Source organism: Podarcis filfolensis (genome assembly GCF_964270895.1).
Source record: "Podarcis filfolensis genome assembly, chromosome: 2".
Classification (NCBI taxonomy): domain Eukaryota; kingdom Metazoa; phylum Chordata; class Lepidosauria; order Squamata; family Lacertidae; genus Podarcis; species Podarcis filfolensis.
The window spans coordinates 54,088,536-54,100,674 of NC_139605.1; the positions used below are offsets into that span (position 1 = coordinate 54,088,536).

Genomic DNA, 12,139 nt, shown 5'->3' on the forward strand with positions numbered 1-12,139 from the left:
TTCACTGGCTTAACTGATGCTTAAATCCTTCAGATAGTTGGAGCTCATTCCACGCTGCAAGGCATTAAACTGTCTTACATTTAAAACTGCCCAAGAGACCAGCTCAAGAGCTTAAACTTCCAGCCCAACTCTGTTGAGGCTTCAAGGCATTATGGTAGTTTAAGAGTTAATGACAGCAGCTCCCCTTAAATTTCTTATGAGATTAGGCTGCGATGAGTCAAGCTATGTGCCACACATTATTGCTCAGGTTCCTTTCTGGGATCCAGTTCTTTTGTTAGCACTGAGCTTCTGATTCCAAAAATAGTGAGAAAGAGTCCCCTGCCTTTCCACCTTTGCACCATTGTAAAGTCACCCTCTTCTTTCATCTACATCTCCCTGGCTGCCAAGCAAGCCCATTATATCCTGTCCCAATTCACTAATGAGATGAATCGGTCCCTGTCCCTTTTCTTTCAAGCTCTTGAGTTTACAGAACTGAAGAGTTTGTCCACCCCCTTGTCCTCTTCTGTTTCCTTTCTCTGCCTTACTTTCCAAAGTTTGCACAGATACCAGAGCTGTGCTGGATGTAAGGTAGGTTGAGGGGCATTCTTGGTGGCATTGGTGGGCGTTTGTGTGCATGTGTGAGTGAGTTAATGTGGTGGTAGGGAACCTACAGGCATCCAGCTGTATGGTTGCATCAAGTATATGCCCTTCCCTACTTAAGACTATAAGGAAAGCTGGCTAAGTCAGGCCAATGCACCTTCTACTCCACCCTGTTCTCACAGTGGCCAACAGCACAACAGCACTCTGCCCACCTACAGTTCCCAGCAGACTCTGGTTTTAGAAACAGTGTACCAGTTCTGGGGAGCCTGAGTGGGAGGGTGCTATTGTGCTCATGTCCTGCTTGTGGGCTTCTCATCACACTTGGGTGGCCGATGGGAGAACAGGATGCTGGAGTAGATGCGCCTTTCAGGCTCTTCTTATGACTTGGTCATGCAGAGACAATGGAGCTTGTGCTTGCCTGGCTGCTTTCCCTGCCCATCATGGGCTTTAGTCTGAACTTGTCTAAGAGAGCCTGCAGCCTCTAGGGATGTGTGGCTTGCTGACTGGGTGCATGTGATGCCTTAAAAATGCCATTATCTACAGAGGAACACCAGAGTGAAGAAAGCCTAGCATCTTCTTCTGTTCCACCTCTAGTGCTAATAAAAGAATAGCCCATCCCACAGGGGTTCAATGCAAGGTCTTTTTTTTGCAGATGGAGATAGATTTCCCCCCACCTTCTTATCCAGTCTTCTCGCCTTATTTTTGTGCCTGCTTGAGCCATATGCCCATGTAACGGCATCTTTGGTACTAGGAAATGTCAAACGGAAAAGGCATTAGAGTGGAGGCTGTTTTAGAGCGAACACATTCCTGTGGGAGATTCTCTCATGTAGTTCAAGAGACTTGTATGAGATATTATATTGCTTTTCTGCATTATTTTCGAAGACCTCCTCACGGTAGGATTTCTGAGCACAGGTATAACTATAACCATGAGAGCCAGTGTGGTATAGTGGATACAGAGAGAGCTGAGCTCTGGAATGACCTAGCTTCAAAGCCCTGCCCAGCTATTTTATTTATTTACTTACTTAATGAATGAATAAAATTTACCGTATTTTTCGCCCCATAGGACACACCGCCCTATAGGACGCACCTAGTTTTTTTTTGGGGGGGGGGAAATAAAGAAAAAAGAATTATTTCCCCCCCAGGCACGGGGCTGGTGCGGGGGAAGCACGAGATAGAACAGCCTGCTATCTGCAAGCCTAGGGAGCTGCGCCGGTCTCCCCAGGCTTGCGGAGAGCTGTGCGAAGCCCGGGCGCGCTCTTCAGCGCGCCCCAGGCTTCGGAATGCAGGCAGCTCTGCGCAACCTTTGGGAGCCCAGCGCGGCTTGGCGCCGGGCTCCCGAGGGTTGCTCAGACCCGCACGGAGCCCGGGAGCGCAGGCAGCTCTGCGCAACCCTCTGGAGCTTTGTGCCGGGCTCCTGAGGGTTGCGCAGAGCTTCCTGAAGCCTGGAGAGCGAGAGGGGTCGGTGCGCACTGACCCCTCTCGCTCTCCAGGCTTCAGCGAAAGCCTGTATTCGCCCCATAGGACGCACACACATTTTCCCTTCATTTTTGGAGGGGGAAAAGTGTGTCCTATAGGGCGAAAAATACGGTATATACTGCTTGCTTGCTTGCTTGCTTGCAAAAAAAAAAGCCCCCTAAGAGGGTTGCAACAATCTAACATAAAACATCAAAATTTTTGATGTGAACAGGTATTAAATATATTCAAAAGCTGATTAAAATCAACAGCAGCCAAGTAGAGCAGCTTTGGATCAGTCACTATGTATTCCCATGCAGAATCAGTCTGTGGATTAAATGAGGAAAAGCCCCATGTCTGACATCCTTTAGGGTAGGATAAGAATCAAACCTATTAAACTGTACAGGACTGGCAACATGAGCACAAATGGGTCTGCCTGCAACGAAATGTTGCATTATGGAATGGTCCATGTTCAGTATTCCAACCACTCCACTTCATTCCCGGCTCCATTTTCCATTCTCAGCCTCTGCCACTCCCCTGCCGCCAGTCAGTATTCCGTGACTGCTATACACACTCAGTCCTTATTTAACTGTGATTATTGTTTGCTTTGTTTGTTTTGGTGAGGTCCCTCTGTTAGGGTTCCCTCGCCCCCAGTTTTTAAAAAAACTTCTGCTGCAAAGCTTGGGGTTCACCCAAGAGGCCTGTTCTTCTGGATGGGTGCTGCTGCTGTGACTACATAGAGAATAGGGTACCCCCAGTCTAAAGATTGGAAACAGAAGAAATTATGCACAAAGGAAGTGATTGCACACGCGCACACATGCACACAGAGGTTCCATGCTATTCTCAGTTTTATAGACAGTAAAATGATCTTTAAAATAACGTTATCTTTTCTGCAAGGCTCTTATACAGCTTTTTTTTAAAAAAAAATCATTGTGTAATATGTGTAGCATGAAGAAGAAAGTGATATCAGGGGAGTGTAGTAATGAAGGGACTGGGAACAAGGCCAGGGATCTCTTTCATCAGCTGGTGCCTTTCCAGGGTTTTTCTTTGGGTGGTGGGGAGTGTTTCTTGCTGTTTGATGTTAGGCAGACAGCAACTGGAAGCAGTTCTACCTCCCACCAAGCATTGTTGTGGAATGCAAATGGCACTAACAAACAAAGGGCTAAGTGTTCTTAAGCCTGTAGCACTGGAGACAGAATGATAGCCTCCCCCACCCCACCCCAAATGGAAGGTAGTATGATAGGGACATGGTTTCTTGTAGTAGGCATCCTACCGTTATCTCTATTTCCATTTTATGCAAGCCTTTCTAGTGTTTCCAAAGTCTTCCATATTTGCTTGACCTGAGATGACAGTGGGAGAAAAGGAATGGGTTTGCACAATATGGGAAATGATCCTTTTATCACACTACGTACGTTAATTTTCTTCAAATCTGAGAGAGTCTATGTTGAACCTAGGACTTCCTAGCTCACACAATATGCAGTTAGGGTTGTGGGAAATTGCCGTCAGACTTAACTATGCATAAGTGCTAGATAGTGCACAAAGGGGTTAAGACCAGAGACCTAGACTGAGCTAGGTCACACACCCTTACCTCCATGAGGGTCTCTCACCCTCTTCTAGCTGTGTAACCAACCAGGAAGGATGTGTCTAAACTTGTTCCAAAGTAAGACTGCATATTTGAAACTATAACCTGTATTTGCACCCAAGAGTATTCTACCTGTGTTCTCCTTGCTGCTACATGGAGTAATGCATGAACCAGACCTTTGGATTTAGTAAGCAAAACTTTGTAAACTCACTTAACAGCGTGTGGCATGTTCATTGCTAGAGGGGTAGAGAAAGCGGGCAAGCATTTTAAGGCCCAAGAAACAGGATATGCAAAAGGCTTTAATAACCTATATTCCACGCTATTCTACTGGTTAACTATGAGCATGTTTTAAACTCTGCTGGGGGCTCTCTTCGACTGGAGAGTGTTCAAAGCCCCATGTTTTGAACCTAGGTGCCCAGCTGATAGACACATCTATTATCCCCACACAAGGATATTGGTCTATCTATCATTTCCAAATTTTGTAGCCCACTTTTCTATAAAAATACCCAAAGTGTCAAGGCACAATTTTACAAAAACACATGTGTTTTAAACCTGTTTTCAAAGTGGCTAAGTTAAAAATTAGTCCAAAAAGTCAGCGCCTGCTATAATACATCAGTTTTAGCTGCCCATCAGAAAACAAACAAATCCAGGCAGACTTTCTTTTACAATGTGTTCCAGTATCTTGGTGCCACAACAAAAAAGGCCCTGTTCTTTCTATGCACCCACTGTACTTCAGATAGCAGGGGAATCTGGAGTAGGGCCTTAGAAGTGGGTTACAGAGTTGGCTAGGCCTGGAAGTGAAGCTTGAGACCCTGTCTCAGGCCAATTACAGCTCTGAAGATCAAAACCATCACTGAATTGAGCACAGAAATGAATTGTTAATCAGTGTAATGCAATATGGGTGGCACTATATGTTTTGAACTGCTTATTCCAGTTAACATCCCACAAGTCAGGTTCTGAACCAATTGGAGTATTCAAAGGCAGCCCCACTGCCATAATCTAACCTGGAAGTGGCAAGGCCAAATCTTTGGCACTCCAGGTGTTGTTAGACTCTAACTCCCACATGATCAGGGCAGATGGAAGTCGTAATCCAACATTTGGAGAGCCACAGGTTCTCAGCCCTAGCCACTAGGGTAGAAATGGGAAACTGGGTATGGCCAATGGACTGGCTCCTTCAAAGCAGGTGGCCCTGAGCCCTGATCAGCTAATGGGTGCTGGGAGTCATCCCCTTGGAAGTCAATTTATAAGTGTTTTGCAGCCATGTTTTTACTTGCTCACCCTTGATGTTACATGTGATACCAGGGGCAGGTGGGTGTGGTTTTGGGGAAAAGGCATCACAGAACTAATTAGACCTGTGGGCTGGAGTCTGGAGGTTCTTCACTGCTGCACTAGGGCATAAATGACCAGGTCCAACTTCTTGGGGAAAGGGTGCAGCAAACATGCACACCAAGGCTCGTAAAAGGCACTCCCAGCCAACGCTACTACACGAGCATCCAGAAACTCCTCTAAACTGTGAACCTGATTTTCTAGGGAGGGCACAATTCCATCCAAGCAGATTTAACACCTACTGTTAAGAATGCCAGATATGGCCCCAACCAACAGTACCTCTATTTTATCCGCCTGCCAGTGGCATCACAGCTACCCTCCAGTGTGGTTTCCAAAGTGGCAACTAACCTAGTCAGGGAGTGTACAGAAGGAGTCTGCTAGTTTGCACTCTGCTGGGTCTGAGCTTTTTCATGCCTCCGAGGCACAAATGGCATTGTGCTGTCATGCACATGGCGAAAGCAATATTGTGCAACGATATTAGTCTGAGCGCTCCCTGCTCTGTAGCTTGCAATTTTCTCCCTACTTGACTGCAGTTAGGAACAGGACTATTAGAGTCAGCTACTAAGAAATCAAGCTTTCTTTGATGCAGAATAGTGGGGTGTGGGGTGCAATACCCTCCCAATGCTGCCCAGATGACCATTGTCCAAAATAGAACCTCTTCTAAATACTTTGCTTGATCTCTGTTTGAGGACTTCATCAGAATTGCACAGAAAGCTTTTCTTTTTAGAACAACAATTACTGTCTGCTCTTCCAAGGTTAAACTGAAATCAAATAACATTCAGATCTTGCTCGGGGCCCTGCTCTCCAGAGGTAGGAAAATCATTAACTGCCTCGGCTCCCGGCAGCTTCCAGTATCTTGTGATTGCTCCACACCAGCAATTCAAAGGGGGAGCAAAGTAAATGCTGCATGCAGCTCCCCTCCTGATTTCCCCATCCTCTTCTGCTGTGTTATTATTACAGCTGGAAAGGAAATGACGCCATCCCTCCATTTCTTGGTGGTTGGTGTTTTCTGTTTCGCTTCTTTTAAAAAAGGAAAGAGCATGTGTGAACTTTCAAAGAGTAACAGACTTAGGAGGCAGCAGCAAGGAACATGAGGTTAACACATCTGAGCTTGCCTAAGCCTGCCTTGAAAAGCTCTGATTATATTGCATTCTGCCTTCCATTAATGTTGGACTCCAGCCCCAGACAACCACATTTCCCTTAGGACTTGTCCATTCTGGGCAGAGACACACCAGTTATTACACGGTGCCATTCCACTGACCATCTGCTGAGCATCCACATATGCGGTGTTAGAAACTGAGATATGAAAGCTAGGAGCTATATGGCACCTTAAACCTAGGTTTTGGGCGCAACAACAGAATGTCTAGGCGTGCTTTTTTTAATAACACAAATACAAAGCTGACAATGAATGAACTGCAGCTAAATATGTTCATTTTTCACATGGTCTAGTCTTTCCCCTGCCCACCCCCTTAATATTCTTAAGAGGGTCTCTTCTCCAGTCTTCAAAGAATAGCTGGAAGTGGGGAGGTAGAAAAAGGTCCTCCTTTCCTTCCACTGCAGTTTTAATCTGAAATCTTGGACGCAGTACTGCGTCCAGAGCTCAGAAACTGCTCACACTAATGAAATTCCCTGTCACAAAATGCACCCAGAATAATGGGAGTTTCAAACACTGCACATATGCATTAGGTTGTAGCCAATCATTAGGCAAACGCCAGGGTCCCAGCACAGTGGCAAAGCACATCACCTATGCTTGCTTTGGGACCCCTTAAACACATTTTTCTGTCCCAGTACTTTGAGCAATACCAGGTGGCTGCATCTAGTTGCCATTTCAATTTCCTCCAATGCCCCAATTGTAGCATCACTCTGGGGCATTATGAGACATTGAAATGGTCAATAGAGCCAGTCTTATGGCACTGCTCATAGCCATACCACAGCTACCCACCGCCACCAGGTAACCCCACTGACAAAGAAGGGGGCCCACTGGAGAGTATTTTGCCCAGGGCCTGTTCAGAACTGGAGCTGGCCCTGCACACTTTGTATGTGTGATCATGTCTAAGAGTGTTGTTGTTGTTTTGTTTCTCTTGGTAGGGCAAGGCTGATGTAGGGCAAGGGGCATTTCTACATACAGAGTACCAAGGCTACTTCACATGTTAGACTGCGGTGTATCCAACGTTCTATGGTTCCCCAGCTATGTGGAAACAACAGGGTATCAACCACTGGTATCCTATAAAACATGGATGACTTGAGATACTTGCAGCACTGCTACAAAGTTCCACTCATCAGGGATATGTAAGGCTAGGGGTTGCCTTCCTTGCTCACTCCAACCGCAGTTCCCTTACACTTCACTACACCACACTGTTATAAGAATTCTATGGTCTCAAATATAAATTAAATGTTCATAAATGTACAAGGCAAACACATACATAATTACATAAGCCACGTGTCTGAAGTGGTACAGGAGAGCAACCCAGAAGCCATTTTGACTTTCCCAAATTGACCTCAAACATTTCTCTGCAAGGAGGAAGGAAATGGGAAAGCCTCCCCATTGTCTTTCGCTTACAAATCCTGTCTTGTGTATGAATGGGGTGAGCCTGTGACCTGGATTCAGAAACTAAAGTATTAACCATCACAAAAGAATGGCCAGACTGTCTAGGTAATGCAATCAGTGACCATTATTAGGTATCCTGGCAGACAGGATTTCTGCTGTAGACCGCCTCCTCTGCTGTAGACTGCCTCCTTCTGTGATGTATGTATGATGTTATGGGGGGGTGGTCTTGGGATACAGGGCGGGCAATTTCAAAAATTTATATAAGGGCTTGCCCACCATTGTTCAAGGTTCTCCTCCCTCCTGCGTGTGGGACCCTGTTGCAACAGCTTAATAAAGGTCAGGCTTACTAGCTACTTTTCTTCTCAATATACTCTGGCTGGCCTCTGGCATTTTCTCCTATCGAAAGGGGACCCACTTAAGGTCTCTATATGGGCTCTTGGATACCCCATGAGGGAAAAGGAGCAGTTTCTTCTTATAACAAAACCTTTCCTATTTCCTCACAGCTTTGCCAAGCCTCCCTTCTCTGCTCACCCCACCCCTTCCTTTAGAGCTTGCACCAAACCCCTTCTCATCCCCTCACAGCTCACCCCAAACTACACCTCCCTCACAGCTCACCTACTCTCCTTTAATCACCACTCCAGTGATATTTGGTGGAGCGGGGCAGGCGTTCCAGAGAGTAGTTTGCCAAACAAGTGCCTCTCACTTTCCTTTAAGCAGCTTGCCTGAGCTTCCTGCTACCCACACTGCTTTCTTGCTCACCTGCCTGCTGTTCTGTTGTCATGCTGGAGTTGTTATTATATGTTCGCTTGTGTTGGCTACCACATTAAAAGCACTTTTTGTCATGGATAAAGGTATCTTGGCTGATACGCTATGCCATCATCCGGTTATACTGTCTTGTTGAGTTGAAAGTAGGGTGTACAATTCCCCCTTGGTAACAGAAGACAGTCAACAGTTGGCCTTACACACATGTGCTTTGTTACCTGTGGGAGCTTTTGGGTGGAGCAGCGTCGCTAGGGGTACAACTCTAGAGAGGCTTGGTAGGCCTAATGGTGAAATGTGTGCTCTTCATCAATGCTCTTACTACTCAGTGCTCTTACTACTGGAAAAATGGGGGTGCCAGCTGCAGCAGGAAAAGTGCAGAAGTGTGATGACCCTCACAGGGGATGCAACAGTGATTACCAAACCAACCCCAGGAGGTGGCACAACCGCAATAACAAGAGTTCTAAGACTTGCCCCTGCCTGCTTCCCTCAGGGCGGATGTCTGGCAAGCATTAACCTTGCAATAATAGGAAAGTGCCTGCTTTGCTTTTGTTTATAAAATAAACAGTTTTCCCTCTGCTGTTTTCCCAAGTGCCCTTGGGGGAGAGGTGCCCAAAAAGCCAGTGGGACTCGTTGTCCTGACATGGTACAGAAAGCGCAAGCTGAGGTGAGGAGCCCCAGAAACAGGATGCTTGGGAATGCAATAGAACCATTTCCAGCAAGCTAGGAGTGACAACGGTCCAGAAATCAGGTTTAAGTAAACTGTCACCATCTTCCCTAGGCAGCTTTCCTGAGCGGAGTGAGCCTTGGAAATTAGCATGGGGCATTTTCTAACAAACCTCTTCCCCAAGCACTGTAGCAATAGAACCTCCTTGAGCATTTTTGCCTGGATGGAGTGTGTCCTTCATGCCTCTTGCTTCTCCAAATGGAGGACAATAAGTGTGTGTGTGTAGCAACTAGCCACTAGCTCTGCCCACTTTGGCTTCTGGCCCTGCCTACCATTATCATGTGGCCCTTGGAAAATTGTCCAGAAGGGAATGAGGCTCTTGGGTTGAAGGTTCTGGACCCCCTTGCTGATGTAAATTTAGCAGGCTAGTTGGAACCTGACATTCAAGATGGCCCCGGCCTTGCTAATATACTTACAGCACATCCTTGTGCATGTTTTCTCATCAATAATCTCCATTGAGTTCAATGGACCTACATAGGTAAGCATGTAAAGCACAAGCATATCCTCTATGAGGAAGGCCAGTCACTGGCTCTGGAGCTTTGGGGTTAAGGCAGCAATGTTTTAAATTATCAGCAGCCATTTCTATTCCAGGGGCAGGTTCCCATAATTTCTGGCTTCCCCTGGTGCTCAGGCCTGAGCTTTGCTTTGCCTCTTGCTGCTTCTTAGATTAGCTTTCCTGGAGACAGGCTCAGGGGAACTAAAGGGGTTTAAAAAAAAATATTACAAGGCATCTCAGCTTATCTCAATAGGTGATTGCTATTCAGCGCTTAGAGCCAATCTGAGGCTTACTTCCGCACACTTGCAGAGCAAACTGTCTCTATAATTCTGACAGGGCAACGTAGTTTAGAACGAAGCCCCTGCTGTCAGAGTTTACTCTCTGGATTCATTAGAATGGGCCGAGTAGTTTTGCAGGAAGACTTCTAGCCATGCTCTTCTGCTGAGATTGTGCCGCTATGCAATTGCTTGATCAGAATCCTGCAGGAATGTTATCAGGCTGGTCTTTAAGTTCTGGATTTTATTGCTAGAGCGCCGTGTTCACATCGTCACAGTACTTGGGCCTCCTGCTGGTTTGCAGGAATTGCCTTCAACCTCTTGCTGCTCTCAGAAACATTCCTGCTTTATTGCCCGGCTGCATCCAGATGACTCACAATTCTCTGCCTGTGGTTCTGGGTTGATTTCCCCTCAATCGTCTTTACTTCACATTTATTTGCTTTTGTGTTTCTGGTAAGCCCATCTGACCAACCTAGGATCAGCAGAGTGTCAGGTCTGTCAGGGACGGAGAGGTGCAAGAGTGGGGAATTTTTTTCAGGGCCGCATTCTCTCGTAGGCAAACTTCTTGGGACCACATCAGTGGTAGGTGGGGTGACAGGCAGCAGACCTAACTGTACAGTGTAAGTGACACAAAAGTCAGAGAATGCTACGCGTGCACACACACACCTCTTTCCCCATTCTCTATCCAGACAGGGAAAGGTGTTATCATAGTTCAAGAACACATTACGGCAGGTAAAAGTATTGGAAGAGGCTAGTGAGAGGTGGCATGGCCTGAGGAGACAGAGGCCTGGACGGCCAAAAATTCCCCCCCTGGGCCTGAGTTTCTCCATTCCTGGTGTATACCTCAATAAACTGCCAATAAATGCACTGTTTCTTGTATCTTACAATCTCTAGTTTCCTCTATTGTCCAGGCCAGATTTGTGACCCACTTCTGTTAGAACCGCTAGGCTTCTTAACTTTTCTATCAAAACTAGGATTATGTTCAAGCCACATGGACGTAAACTTGTTATATTCCTCCAAGGAGCTCGAGGCAGTCTCCATTTTATCTTCACATCAGGTAGCTCAGGTTGAGAGACAATACTTAGTTGAGAGATAAAGCAGGTTAAGTCAAGAGATAAAGTAGGTTAAGTCGAGAGATAATTCTGGCCCAAGGTCAGTCAGTGAACTTCATAGCTGACTGGGGAGTTGAACTTGGGTCTCCCTAGTCCTGGTCTGATGCTCTAACCAGTACACAGCATGTATGGAGTAACCAAAACAGTACTTGTATGGATGTAGTTGGTGAATTTGTCCCATTTTCTCTCCAGGTACAATTCTATGATTCTGTGATAAGTGTCCCTATCTGTGGATACTGGGTGGGTTGATGGAGCAGATACCTTTAAACCTTGCACCATGCCCTCTTCTTCCTGTTATTTCTTCTAGCATAATAATCCTTATCAGTGTGTGCCTTATGGCAATTGGAGCCGTTCCAAGCAAAAAAATCTGATTTTCCTTCCAACTTGTGCAGTAATTGGTTGTTGTGGATAGTATCCAATTAAGTTTTACTTAAAGTAGAACCATTAAAATTAATGAACATGACTAAGTCCATTAATTTCAATAGGTCTACTCTGAGTAAAACTTAGTTGAATAACACTGTGACCCAAATAGACAAGAGGATCTACCGTAATTGCTTCAGAATCCAGTTCACTAACAGGCAAGGTATCTTCTTTCTAGAGCTGCTATCTTCTAACAGTATAAGGTTGCTTTTAGTCATTCTGCAGATGGGGGAATTTCAGCAGGTACATTTTCCAGTTCTGTTCAACGCTATTATTTCCACTGCTGCTTCGGTGCTATCTATCCACACAGCTGCTTTTTCTTTCCCCTTCCTGCATTAATTATATGGGTTAAGCCACACTATCAGAGATCTTGTGGCATAAACCGGATGGCATCATGGATGATAGATAGCCCATCAGAGCTACAATTTCCAGAGTTCTTTGGGAAGAGGGATTGATTGTTAAACTATGGCTCTGCGAGGGGAATAGAACTTTTCTAATAAGCAATGACTGTGTTTTAAATGTATGATGTGAATGTGGCCACGGCCATATTTTATGTAGGATGCACATGACAAAATGGCAGCTTGGAAGTGACCACACAGTGGATTTTTGGGCAAGGAATGTCAACCTTGAAATAATCTATGAAATTTGTCTTTTTTGGCACAGGTTCATTGTTCAGTTTGTAGAATAACATGAAACACCTTTTATTTGAAACCAGTTGTCTTTAGCCCTATTCAGATGTTTGAGGGTTAAAAAGTGTGTAGAGGAGCACACAGGCAAGCCCTATCTCCTCCACCCAGACCCAGACTCACTGGATCAGTAACCAACCAGTCATGGGTCTCGTTCCAAGCTCCTTTCCTGTTCTC

General features: G+C 45.7%; 1 long non-coding RNA gene across 3 annotated transcripts in view; it reads right to left on the bottom strand.

The window, feature by feature from the left end:
• The window catches only part of LOC310757868, a 67,037-nt gene that overhangs the window by 10,825 nt on the left and 44,073 nt on the right, over positions 1-12,139 (bottom strand). The window contains exon 5 of one of the 3 annotated variants that reach the window (XR_014545518.1): positions 3,305-5,959. This is a non-coding gene — a long non-coding RNA (uncharacterized lncRNA). Of the gene's footprint in view, positions 1-2,236; positions 5,960-12,139 lie in introns of those variants that run through there. The other 2 variants (XR_014545519.1, XR_014545520.1) reach the window with 2 other exon arrangements.